The sequence below is a fragment of the Hypomesus transpacificus genome, chromosome 7, assembly GCF_021917145.1.
Source record: "Hypomesus transpacificus isolate Combined female chromosome 7, fHypTra1, whole genome shotgun sequence".
Classification (NCBI taxonomy): domain Eukaryota; kingdom Metazoa; phylum Chordata; class Actinopteri; order Osmeriformes; family Osmeridae; genus Hypomesus; species Hypomesus transpacificus.
The window spans coordinates 1,050,134-1,063,982 of record NC_061066.1 but is presented as its reverse complement, the minus strand read 5'-3'; the positions used below and the strand labels follow the sequence as shown (position 1 = coordinate 1,063,982).

The 13,849-nt window shown below is 42.1% G+C and overlaps 1 protein-coding gene across 1 annotated transcript in view; it reads right to left on the bottom strand.

Moving 5' to 3' along the window:
* The window catches only part of chrm2a (cholinergic receptor, muscarinic 2a), a 52,070-nt gene extending 38,793 nt beyond the window's left edge, over positions 1-13,277 (bottom strand). Inside the window, exon 1 of the mRNA XM_047022741.1 lies at positions 13,173-13,277. The gene's annotated coding sequence lies outside the window, so the exon portion shown is untranslated. The remainder of the gene's footprint in view (positions 1-13,172) is intronic.
* Positions 13,278-13,849: the final 572 nt, after the last annotated feature.

The following is a 13,849-nucleotide window of genomic DNA, read 5'->3' as shown; positions in this document are numbered from 1 at the left end:
TAGCCTTCAATGAAAAAGGAAGTGGTGTGGCTCGGTGCATAGACAAAACCCCTATCAGCTGTATGAGTGGTACACCTGAGATGTTTCTTCTCCCAACCATCAAGGTACTTGGGAGTGTAAATATCTCAGGAGGTATGGAGACTGAAGGCTACAGGATGAGCCAGTAAACCTGTCAGATAACCACATTTTTGTCTGAGGATTTGTTTATGCACTCCCTACCCCACTGCTTCTATCTAAACACAGATAAGGAGTCCAGTTCACACAAGACTGCAGACTGCAGACTTAGCTCTGCATATTTATTCAACCTCATCCCATCAGCGACGAAAGTCTCTTTTCTTAAATCCATGCTATTGAAAGGGGAGTGGGGGGTGGGGGGTGGGGGGTGGGGGGTGGGGGGTGGGGGGTGGGGGCTTTTACAGTGTTCATCCCTTCTTCACCGGTGTGCAGTCTCACTGCTGGGCCCAGACTTTACACTGGGATAGAAAAGATTCCATCCTAAAGTTCATACTACAGCCAGGGGAGAGAACAGAATGAGGGACATGCAGTCATAGGGGGCAGATAAGGCATGAATAAACACTCAGTCTGTGGCAGAAAGGTTAGCCTCACACATTGTGGTGCAGCACAAGTCTCAGAATCCAACAATGGGTGGTGATTGCAATTCTGCCCCTGCTTTTGATCAGTCCTAATCTTGATGGCCAGACTGGACGTTTCCATGAGAACCAATAAACGCCAGGGTTCTTTCCTTCTCCGACTCCAGGAGCATACATCTAGACAGATTCCGAGCGAAGCCGGTGTGAAGCCTCGTACTGACGAGTCGGTGACGGAAAGGAAAGATGTGGAGACGGGTGACCAGGCTTCGTCTCTCAGTCTGCACGTAATATCATTAAAATCGCAAGAAAGATTTCCAGGGTCTCTTTAAAATGTAATTTTCTTCCATAAGCACAGTAGGGCATAGTGCTGGGGTTTAAAAAAAAACCTGGAAGGAAATCTGGGTTAAGTAAAGGTTACAGAACTGGGAGGTAGTCATCCCTCTGAACTCTGATGTAACAAGGTTTGCTGCCAGAGGTCAGCTCTGGGACAGGAAGTCTAATATTCCCTTTGTTATGTAAACAATGTTAATCTTATACACCACCGTGATAAGCTGGTCGAGATGTGACCCAAATAGAAAGTCCACAAACAAAGCAAATGAAGAAAACATTTTGGAAGATAATAAAAGCCTCCAGTACCTACTTTAGAGTATGGCTGTACTACATCAAGCAAAAAAAATACTATTGGTATTCATATCATGTTTTAGCACTGGGTCATCTAGATTGCTTGCACAGCATCTGAGAGTTTGTTTCTTTTAAATTAATGTTCATGCAGTCAAATTTGCATTCCATCATCTAATTTCCTGCTGGAACAATTGTTTGGGAAATGCAAATAGCCATGTCTTGGAGAAAAGAAAGACTAGAAGAAACATTCTTGAGCGGAACTGCAGTAAATGAAATGAAAATGAATAAATGTAAATGTATTTCATTTGTTAACTAAGCTGACGTGCCATCAAGTTCACTTGTGTTACTCTCCAGGGTAAAGATCAAGTCATGGTGTTGTTCACGTACAGGGGAATAATACAGTGGGACGACAGTGTAATTAGACAGCAAAGTAGGCTATTAGTATGCAGAAAGACCAACAGCAGTCTGCCAACAAACAAAACCACCAGACTGGAGCTGGAGAGGAAGATCTACAGGCTTTTTCAGACTAGGCAGGCTTCAAAATTGATTCTTTAAAAACATTTCTGTGTTGCGTTTATCTTTCCTCAGCAGAACAGCCCTGTGAGAGTCGCCATGCAGGAGAATTGAGTAAAGGTGTTTACGCAAGCGGTGAAGAGGCCTTTTCACTCCTTTTCACATCCACTGATAACTTTTGCATTTTTATTGTGTCAAGGTGAGTGGGTTCTAAAAGCAAAAGTGGTTTGCTTCTTTCCGTATGGAAAACCAGGCTGAAATACTTTTTTACTTGAGTACTCAAATAGAGAAGAAACTTTTTGAAAAGCAAGTCGATTTGTTTTCTGTTCTGGATTTAATTTATGAGCAATCCTCATCTAAAATCATCAAAAAATGCTGATTGGATATCAAAAAAATAAAAATTTAATCTTAGCATGTTGCACATTCTCATGTTCATTTCTTACAAAATGCAAAATGTATTACCTATCCATTGCGATCAAGTTTGGATGGCAGTGTTTTCAAGCAGTCAGCACTTTATATCTCTCAGTCTCAGGATCTAACAATGGAAGGTTCCAAGCCTCAAATGGCTTTATAATGAATTAGTCAAGGCAGGAGATGAAAAAGCTGTGCTGTCAGCTGGATAGCAGTGGGGTCCGCTCATGTTGCTAGTGGAAACGGCCAAAGCGAAAGGTCCCTAAATGTTCCATAAATGTTCCATACCAGCCCTACATGCTCCGCTTTTCTTTCCCTTGCAAAATCCCTCTTTCTGTAACTCTCAGTCTCACGCTCTTTCTGTCTGTCTCTGTTTTAGTGGGGTCTTTCCAAAGTCTTCTGTTGTAAAGACTGCTCAAATGTTGATAGACTGACCCTGCTATGTACAGAATAGTCATAATAATCAGGAAGTCAGTTATCTACAGGGAACAGCTATGTCAACAAATAATGTTTCCATCTGAATAAGTGAAATGCTCTTATTTGCAGCTCGGTAACGCATTCCGATAGGGACCCATTTCCGATGCAGCCCCCCTCCCCCATCCCTCCCAGATACCAGTGTTCATTCCGCAGCCATTTTCCAGAGCGATTTGTGAGGATAATAGCACTCACAAATCATCCTCTGGGCACTGGCGCTTGTGAAATGGATGTGCCTTCATTTCAAAACAATGGAGGTGCCTTATGAGGGGTCTTATGATGTCATAACTTCAGCAGCTGACAGGCTGGGCAGGAGAACAGGGCCTGAGGATGGGCCGGGGCCTATGGAGCCCTCACCAGGACGACTCAATCAATCCCAGAGTGTCAGGGGAGATGGCGGAGCCAATGCTATAAGCATCCCCCAAACCTGCTCAATCATGCTCCTTACACTGAGCAGAGGACAGCCTTGACTTTCAAATCTGGCTTTCCTCCCCCAGACTGGTATCCACCCTCTATTTTTTTTCTTCTTGATCTCTTTTTGTTCATCCCACTGTCGCTCTTCCCAGTCCCACCGTTAACGGGATAGTTTGAAGACAAGACTGACCACACCTGTACCTCATAATCCCTTGCCTGTCCTGCATAAGCAAAACATAATTTAGCAATCCTTCAGCATCATCTGATGAAAAGTCTTAAACATGCTCCGGAATCGACAACAAAACACAAAAGCTGAATGTGTTTGGCGCCGCAGTTTAGCCTTTATATGTGTCTCACTCCCTCTCAATGTACTGGCCGGGTGATATCAGAGTGGATTAAAGAGCTGCTGGGGTTTTTATGTGGAAGCGATTGAGTAATAAATTATTCATGGGACAGGGAGAGGAAGACCATAAATCTAGAGAGTTTTTGAGCAGAGGCCCCCTGCGTGAAACTTATAGGGTTGTGCATCGTTGGCGCCGACACCTCACTGATTTAAACTCACTGACGAAATTAATGAAAACCTCAATTTTTTACGGGGGAAATTTTCATCTTCAACCCCGATCCGTCAGCCGTGGTCACATTCCTTATTAATACTTCTTCCTGTGGGTGTGTGATTTTTATCAAGAAGGGTAAGGGTTAACACCTCTAAATGAAAAAGATTAAAAAGCCACTTAGATGTGAAAAAATAATTATGGGTGACCGGGAGAGCGCTGCTTAATTGGAAATTGATTGACTTGGCAGGGTTCTTAACACACCTGGTCTCACAACATTTCACATCCCCTCATGCATGGGGACTTCTGATGCAGTTTGAGCTTCTCCACGGTGGGGAAACCGTTTTCATACTGGAAGCTCTGTGTGGAGGAAATTGTGTGGATGGAGTTGTCCTGCCTCAACAGATCCAAGCCAACACTTCAAAGAGACTGGGTGGGGATGATCTTTGCATGACGGATGGGGCTTTCCTGGCTGGAAGCACCAGAGGAATGAGTTACCATACGTATCTGGGTCTTGCATGCCATCGACCTACCATCCGCCATCTACAAAAAATGAAGTCAACCAATCATGTTGGATCAAGCCGGCCTCTTTAGATCTTAAACAATCAACTTTGGTGGAGAAGTATGGCTCGTGACTCATTGGTGGGAATGTTTGCGGTGGGAGGGAAGTCGCTGATGGAGGGATGAAGTGGGATTTTCCTGGTGTTTCCTGGGACCTGCTCTCCGGGCTCTCCATACGCGGGCAGAAGGCAAAGCGTGAAGACAACAAACAGGGGGAATCTCCACTCCCCTGCTACCAGCCAGGGTCAGTGTCAGCTCGCGTCTCCTCATGTACATGGAGACTCCCACGGCCCGCGCACCGTTCAGTCACACACAGACACACACACACACACACACCCACACACCTCTATCTGAGAACAGAGCACATTTCCGGGCTGTCAGACTTGGCTGAGGAGGTTAGAGGAGGTCAGTCTGACAGTGAGCCACCAAGTAGACTGCTTGACAATTTTGCTGACAACAAGACCGATGGAGCGATATCAACACACTATACTTAAAGCTACCAAATACTGCCAAAGCTCTCTCATCTGAGATATTCAGCATCATAAGCTTTCCTCTATAAAGGTAAGAAAAGGCAGAAATAAGAAAGTGATTCTGAGGGCTCACAGGTTGAACTTCACTAGACAAAACACAGGTCACAGACACCATTTCCCTGATCAGGCAGCCATATCGAATAAAGGAGTTATAGGACCAGACTAGTTGTGAGCTGTAATAAAACACTCATGTCTCGTTGCTGGGTTTGCGTACTGCAGATTTGGGGGCACCAGCGTCATCGTTACCAGTATTCTTCTGGGGCAGACTCCATCGTGAAGCAGTGTCACAGAGAAAGCCACCACTACTTAGCAGGCCGAGACGCAACGAACAAGACAACACGAGAGGGGAGAGAAATGAAGAGCGACAGGAAGGAGACTGACAGGATATTTGAAGTGAGTTAACTAGAAGAGGGGGAGGAGAGCCAAGTAATGAAGTGGGTCACAGGATGAAGAAAGGGGGAAGCTTAGAGACATAGATGGAAACAACTGGATACAGAAAACACTGACCAGTGGAAAATTAAGTATGTAAACCATAGAGTACCTCCCACAAACCTCAGATACAACAACATCGCTCAATCCATTCACAACCAGGAGGAAGCAGGAATACTGTTCACTCCAGATCATCTCCAGGAATGTGATGCCTAATATGGTGGTTCTAATGATTCTGTTCTTAATGAAAGTGGAGAAAACCATCATTATCATTCAACTCACTTGATGCATCATCATGTTTCCCCTCCAAAGATGTGCTGACTTAAATATCAGAATAGACTTAGTGACGTGTCTAGCAAATGACCAAGGGACATGTTTTCATCATGGAAGATGATGTGAAGATGATCTTGGTCCTCCAAGACTTGTCTTTATGATCAACCTGAGTGATTCATCGTTATATGGAAGATAATTTATTTTCCCAATCAATTTAGCTAAATGTTTTAGCAAGGCATAAACTGTAGCTGCTCAGTTAACTGGATTGCCGTTAATCACTTTCTGTCTCTAAAATCTGAAAGCTGTCAACCACCTCCGGGATTCTGTCGCTAAGCACAACTATTTTGAGTTACTTCTGGATAAAAGAGGTGCTCCTATTATACAATTATTCAAAAGAAAAATCTCAAAGTGACCTCAAAGACATTTTACATTTACATTTAGTCATTTAGCAGACGCTCTTATCCAGAGCGACTTACAGTAAGTACAAGGTCATTCTCCCCGAGGCAAGTAGGGTGAAGTGCCTTGCCCAAGGACACAACGTCATGTGCACCGGCCGGGAATCGATCGGGCAACCTTCGGATTACTAGCCCGATTCCCTCACCGTTCAGCCACCTGACTCCCTTTCAAGACTTGAAAGACCTGAATTTTACTGGACAATACCTTCACCTTTAATGACCATATCAAGATCGACATACTTGAATCCCTAACGACATGTTGTGGTGATACTGAACAGCATTGAATCTCAGGTCCCTCATCAAGAGTCCATATAATTCCATATAATTGAGAAACAGTTAGGAACCGTATCAGCCAAATATTACCACCTAAGTTAGAGTGTCACCTCTCTGAATGTATCATGCTCTATTGATTAGATTGAAAGACTCTGTAACATGGGGAACAATGGTGGATGACCTTTTCTCCTTTACTTCCTTGGAGTGACAAAGTGAGCTATTGTGTGTCTGCCTTGCATGCTAATAGCATCTCTTGCACACACTTCCAGTTGTCTTTTTCAATTGACCTGACGACTCCTTTGGTTTTCAGCAATGTCAAATAACCTAAGCCTCCACAACATCACAACAAGAAGGAACTGTTTTTAAATGTCCTTTTTTTTTTTACTCTTTCGACACCTGTATATGCTTGTTTGCTCAACACATCTTTTCCCCCCACTGCATGGCAAGCACCATGAGTTTTTTCAGAAAATCGTACTTGTATTTTTCCCGTCAGAGATTTCTGACTCCCCACAGAGCTGGGGTTTTGGACAAGGCCATCAAAGAAGAAGGTTTTCTAGCTGGGGGAGGGCCCTCGTACTGAGAATTCACCCATCTGTCGGTTTGTGTTCCACTGACACACTCTATTCTCTTGGCGCCCACCAAAAGCCAATCTCTGTCAACTCAAATAACAGCATTTCAGATGGGCTTCTTGCTTTGACACGCCTTGCTGACTCAATGGGAAGCCAAAGAGAATAGAAAAACTGGTCGGACTGTAATAAAAATAAGAAACTCGCCTATAAATTCCACGCTGTGTCATCAAAAGAGGTCGGAGTTCCACAGTGCAAGATAAATAAGCCTAAAAACACTCACTTTCTCTGGCATTTCTCTGAAATGTCAGTGCAGTGACCTGGAAGCCATTTTGTATACAATAGAAACTTCAATTTTAATGTCAGGACTGTCCATTGAATGTGTTTAGAGCAGTTCTATAGGACAAATGGCTGCTAGTTGTTCGGAGAAAGAGCTTGAGGTGACTAAGTCAGGCGTCCAGACTTGGTCATGTTGTACTTCTACAAATGTCTATGAAATCTGGATCGGCCGCCTGTCCCTGCACTGACCCGGTCATGTTTAGCTTGTGGAAGTTTCTCATGACTCTGTTTTCAGTCAGTCTGAGCTCCATTGCTCTTACATCGTCCACATACTCCAGTGATTCTTCTACCTTCCCCTAGGCCTGTGGAAGTGAGGATGTTGTTCATTCCAAGAAATAGGATTGTAAAACACTAAAATAATGCCATCTAACAAGACAGTGGTTTTACAACTGTTATCTGGCGTCCTCGCTGTTACTTTTAGTAAGACAGCTGCAGACAGTTCCTATAAATTTAACGTGCTGACCACATAAAAATAAACTACACTTCACTTGTACAAAGCACAAAAAGAAACAAAGTGCTAAAAGAGTTATATGTGTGTGTACACACATCTCTGGTGCTACTAACATCCTAGATGCAGCTGAGAGGTTTCAGACAAGCCAATAACAGAGAATGATTGATGCTGACACAACGATCTCTATTCCACAAATGTAAAAAAAAAAATATATATATATACCACTATTGTTATCCTGTAAATCAACATGTCTAATGGGATCTTCCAGGACCCATGGACATGGGCTCCCTTCTCTACTCAGGGTTCAGACTCTGTGTTAAGCTGTTGAGCTTTTGCACATTATTGAACTTGGTGTTGCGCCGTCTTTCTCCGAAGTCTCATTCAAGGCTGATTTCGTAGATCCTCACTGACACTGTGAATGTGAGAAAGGAAATCGCTTGGTAAAATTGCTCTGGCAATTAACAGATTGGTTTGACACTCTAGATATGTTTGTTCTGAAATGGTTGGTTAACCAGGAATAAAACCAGCCTATTTGCCAAACTTTTCAATTTTTCAGACTGTTCTGATTTCCACCCTACTGTAAAAAGACTTCTGCAGCTTTTATTCCAGTTTGATACAGATTAGGTACTAAAACTGTGTAAATGTAATGGTGAGTAAATGCTATATGCTTCACCAAGTCTTCCCCTCAATAGAGATGTCAGTGAAACTGTCTTGGGACATTTATTATGCAGCTCCTTCAGGGCTATGTTAGCAGTATTCAGAGCACTTAGCGTAGGTTCTACAGGACTTGCAAATGAGTCACCTTGAACTAGGTTTCTTTTTTGAATGTTTCTGATATGCACTGTATGTATATACGGTTAGTAGAAATACTGGGGCCGAGACAGAGTAAAAAAAAGGCACTAACGATGAAGATTTTATAACCTTGAGAGTATTACTAACCAGCTTTTAATAACTGTCAATGTGTTATTTATTGTTTTTTTCAAATGGCTAAGGCTGATACTCACTGATACTTTTCTTCATATATTTAGCTTTCTAGCAATAACCATTAATTCTCCCACTGTCTTTTCTGTATCAATAAGTAGCTCATAGAGTAATTATGTGAAAATCTGCACGCTACTGAGAGATGAAGACAAAGAAAATAATGACTCTGCATGGGACAAAAGTGTATGCATATGTGAGTAAACATATGTGAGATCATTTGCTGAAATATTATTTCAGTCTCCATGGTCTTTTTAGTGTCTGTAAAAAAAAAAATCCGTGTGTAGAGGCAGTCTGGAACAACTATATTTTTTAACTCTGTTACATTTTTCCCCTGAAGGTCTTCTTCCTTCTGGCTAATTGCTCGTTAGCACTCACAACCCAATAAAAGATACATTTTGAGGCCACCTCAGTAACCCCCACACAAGCAACATTTGCAGCTCCATAGTGAAAGTCACCAATCTTTCACGACAGTGACACTAACCAGTAACAGGAAGACTATAGTGATTGACCGCCTCCGCTAGTCACTCTCACTAAGGATACTGGGAAAAGGGTTTGAGGGGAAATTAGTCAACCATCAGCACTTGCCCTCTGTGTCAATCCCTGCATCCCTGAATGTTCCAATGCCCTCCAAACATTATGTGTTTGTCTGTGTATCTTCATATGTGTGTGCCTATGTGTGTACATGTGTCACGTGCCTGCTCGGTTGTGTGTGCATGTGTGTGTGTGTGTGTGTGTGTGTGTGTGTGTGTGTGTGTGAGATCAGCAGTGCCGCAAAGCCCATTTCTCCTCTTCTCAAACCTAGCAATCTCCCATCCAGGAGGAATTAAGCCTGCATGCAATTACGCTAGGATTGTCCTGCCATGGAGCCACTGCGAGAGAGCAGGCCTAGCAAGGTTTCATGGAACCAATCTCAATGAAGGATCTGGATCTAGGAGCAGAGCACCGGATTTGCCCAGGACGGAGGCTGAGTACAATTAGGCACAGGGACAGGCGGCATATATTCTGACTGGATGAGTGGCAGGATTTAGGAACACCTGAGGCTGTTGGAAGCACTGCCACGGAGCTGATCACAGACGGACACATGATGTCTGAAGATAGAAAACTATTTTATTGTTTTTCCTGCTACACCACCTCTTTTGTTTTAAATTTTTTTACAGTGACTAAATAAGAGGGGTCAGGATTTTTTACTACGGTAAATGTTATATTCAGCTTACTTTACCGGCTGTTATAACATTTGTAATTGAAAAGCTATGTCGTGAGATAACAGTTGATAGCATTATGATAAAGTGCAGAACCACCTTGACAGGAATGGAACCGTGTCACCCTGCTCCCCAGACTGCATACACCCTAATACCCCAAGAGGAAGATGGCCATCTCAGTAGGCTAGCATTCAGAATGGAGGAAGAGCAACGTATTGTTGAGCTCTGTCTTTTGCATGTCATGATCAACCCAAACATAACTGGAACCATAGCTTTCCTTCAGCTCATCAAGCCATCATGCTGTAGTATGTTGATTTGGTTTCATATAAAGCATGAAACTTATTTAAATACAAAAAACTGTATGTGGCGCAGAACGTTTGTATTCTTGGCATACACTTGGCAAACAATCACACACGGTTATACATTACTTTGCATCTCTATTATATGTTGGAGCTTGAAAATAATTGGAGAGGACCATTCTGACAAATGAGGACTCCCTTGCACAGTTTTAGCTTAATTAGACCATCTTACTTCAGAACCGACCATTTCTAAGTCCCTCGGCTTATCCATACAAAGCAAAAATAACATTTTGATTGCATAAGAATAAAATAAATAAGTGTTTAATGATAGCAAGAGAAAGCGATTAAAGCAGCGCAGTTCGGTTCAAATGAAGGAGCTGAAAGCGTGATAATTAGGCATTCCTTTCAACAGGCGCCAACTTTTAGCTTCGCTGATGTGCAGAGACTGTGTCGATGCACCATAACAGAGAGGCTTATTCTAGAATCACCCAACCCCAACCTGGTAAATATATAATATTTTCACTTCTCGGTGGTTGTAATTGTGCTAAAAGAGTTGGCAGTCATAAGAATGATGGTTAAAGTGTGTGTAGGTGTGTGTGTGATCCACAAAGCCGTCTGTATCATGACCATTTAGAATGGGCCCTATACAAACTCTTGAAAAAAAAACGTATTTGCATACAGAATTTACAACCGAATTGATGGAAAGTAGGCTCGAAGTAAATGAAAAACGTGAAAACCTGAAGGAGGACTCACTTTCATATGCATTCATTCATTTCCGATCCTAGCAGTACACAAAATCGACATTTACTCTTGTCCTCGCATGTGCTTCTACCACCCTCCGCCATACAATAATCATCATTAACTCACAAGTCAGTATGCATAGAAGCTGACCATCAAAAGTAAGTCCATAACGCAGAAAAAGCAAACTCCAAAAAAGCATAGCGCAAGTTGAAGCTTTCATAGATGACCCTTACAGTTGCGACATGAGAGGGTTCAGGCTGCACGCGATGACGAGTATCAGCATTGTAAGAAAATCCGGACATAAAAATCTTAAAGGCGTGTCAATATGATAGTAGGTTATCCAAGAATACATGCCACCAAAAGCGGTTGAATGCAATGATGACTACTTAATTCCCTGTGGGCATCAAAAACAAATGACCGCTATAAGCAATATAACTACATAGCTCTATCTATCTTTCTATCTATACAAGTGCTTATTACTTGATTCGTATGTGTGGATAGAGAATGCAGAGATGCAGGATAATGTAGCAGGTCGAAAAATGTACTATCTACCATGAGCTGCTCTCAAATCACACGCATATCAATGATGTATGTCTACTGTGACATATCACAAACCGGGAGCAAACCTGGTGATATGAGGTGATATCAAAATGATGGTGCGCAAATGGCCTTAGTTGATATGATGTGTGATTTTGACCTTAAAGACTAACAATAAAAATTGCAGATCAATTCTCAGTAGCTTTAATATCTGCCAATTACTCGTACCTAAATTATCTTAGTCTTTATACTTGCATTATTATTATTATTATTTAAAGTTAGTATTATGTAACTTATATTCACAGTATGAACACTAGACAAACGTTTGTGATGATATGACCATGGCCTTGCACTAATTAATGTATACCCTCAGCTACAGTGTGTTGGTCTAACTTGGAACTTTGAATACCAAAGTACGTTTATTCCCACATCACAAAGAGTATGAGCATAGGCTACTGTATGTTTTGACCTGTAAGCCTATAGATTTTGTTCAGCCAACATGCATAAAAATCAGGAACTTCAGTTAAAACCATATTTGGACATATGAGCGCGTCTTCCAACCAAGTAATGACGCAAGTCCCTTTCTGATCAGTGAACAAAATATGTGTGCACAACTCCCGTCGAACCTCATGTACCTTTCAGTAGAAATTTGATTAAGCTTTTTTGACGTAAAATACATATATGAGATACAGCAAGAATCAAAGATATAACAGGTCAATTCAAAAGCATACCAGGTTTCAGTGGCCAAGTGCGTTTTTACGCACACACTGTATAACAGCGTGATGCGCTGCAAGGCAGCTTCCTTCATCACAAACCAAAATGTTGTTCGTAGCAACAAACAAAAAAATCTCACAATTCACGAAGAAAAAATCATGAGAAAACTAAACAAGCATGAAAATTGCTCCCCTTTGTGAGTTTAGCATCAATATATCATGGTTCTTCGTGTGTTCTTGGGCCAGTGGCTGCCAATTGATCATTATCAAGGTGCGAAATTATTAGAGCAGAGGCTGACAGTCCGTGCGAACTGACTTAAAAGGTACGGTGAGCTGCAACAGTGATAGGGACGGAGTTGTTTTTGAATGGTATGCAACAACCAAAGTAAAGAAAACGGGTGCGCACAACATACATCCGTTTTAAACAAGGCAGTATAACAACATATTCACATAAATTATGTGTATTGACAATTTTTGTCATCCTAATTCAACAAAAAGATAGATTGATACACAAAACACGATTTACTCTTTTCAAAACACGTGCTTGTCAATCTATGCATGCAAATTAATCGTTAATGTTTAGTGGAAGTATTGATTTGATTAAAAGCATTATAAGTAGACCCTACTGTACACGTTAAGCAGTGAGGAAAGCGTCATTTGTTATATGTAAAGGTGAAACGCATCGGCCATAGACTAAAGAGTGGGTAAGAAACCTGCATTATACTGGAGGTGCATTAGACTGACAGCTATACTCCGTGACTTCATTGCAGAACTGTGTTCGTGTGCAACGTGGTAATTGCTATTTAATATACATACGTGGGGAAAAAAAGATTGTATTTGGATCTAAACCTGCACAAACCTTAGAAATAACGTATTTTAGTTATGACATACTTCATCCGTCGGACACAGGAGACGCCAGCGACATTGTGAATCATGACTACCCTGCCATCGCACACCGTAACCGGGGCAAAAGCGCGTTTACTTAGTCTTAAAGTCCTTAAAAACTTTCAAAATATGCTACTGGGGGGGAATCAAGGAGACCCTTGCATTTGTGTGCGAACGAAGCTTTGGAGTCATCTGGCGCATCCTATGTTAATTTATTTCTAGTGTCCAAGTTATAAAATCCAGCAAGAAGTTAAATGCGCTTCTTTAGACTCCATTGCGATTTCTTGTACAACTTTGCAATGCACTACTGACTGTGAAAAATAAATAAATAAAACCTCTGCGTTACATGATGTTGAAATTAATTACCTGTTCTCAAGCTGTTATGCTCCAGGGGCTACCGTTTTCTTTCGTCCTGGTCGCTGGCCGTTAGTTGATCCGCTTCATCACACAGCTGCACGTCTGAGGACATGCTTGTAGAGTTGAGCTTTGAGTCGAACTAGCGTCTTGGATGGAGAGAGTGTGGAAGGAGGAGATAGTGTCTGCGTGTCTATGACAGAGAGAGAGAGAGAGAGAGATAGAGAGAGAGAGAGAGAGGGAGGGGGGAAAGACAGAGGGAGGTATACAGAGAAATACAATTTCATCGAACGTCGTTGCCAGTGAGCCGACTCCCTCATTATGCTTTGATGAACGGAAAGTGATGTTCCTTTGCTCATTAATTTAATCTTAAACTTTGTAGTTTCAGAAAACCATGTGACAGTTTTACTGTGAAAAAAAAGATGAGACGGTGTTTTGTCTCTACTTGTTATTACCACTGGATCTATTTTCAGTAGACGTACTCGGTAAATGTGCGGGCTTCGGATTGTGCGGAAGTAGTTTGCTCGTTTCAGTACCACGGAGAGCGCACTCGGTCGCTCGGCGCCAACCTTGTCTTTCAGACCAGAAAGTCGATTAGGCGTACATTAGTAGGCTACTGTCCATCTTCAAAACGTACCTAGCATTTCAGATGGCGTGGTGTCGTAACCAGTTAAAGTTGCTTACCACAT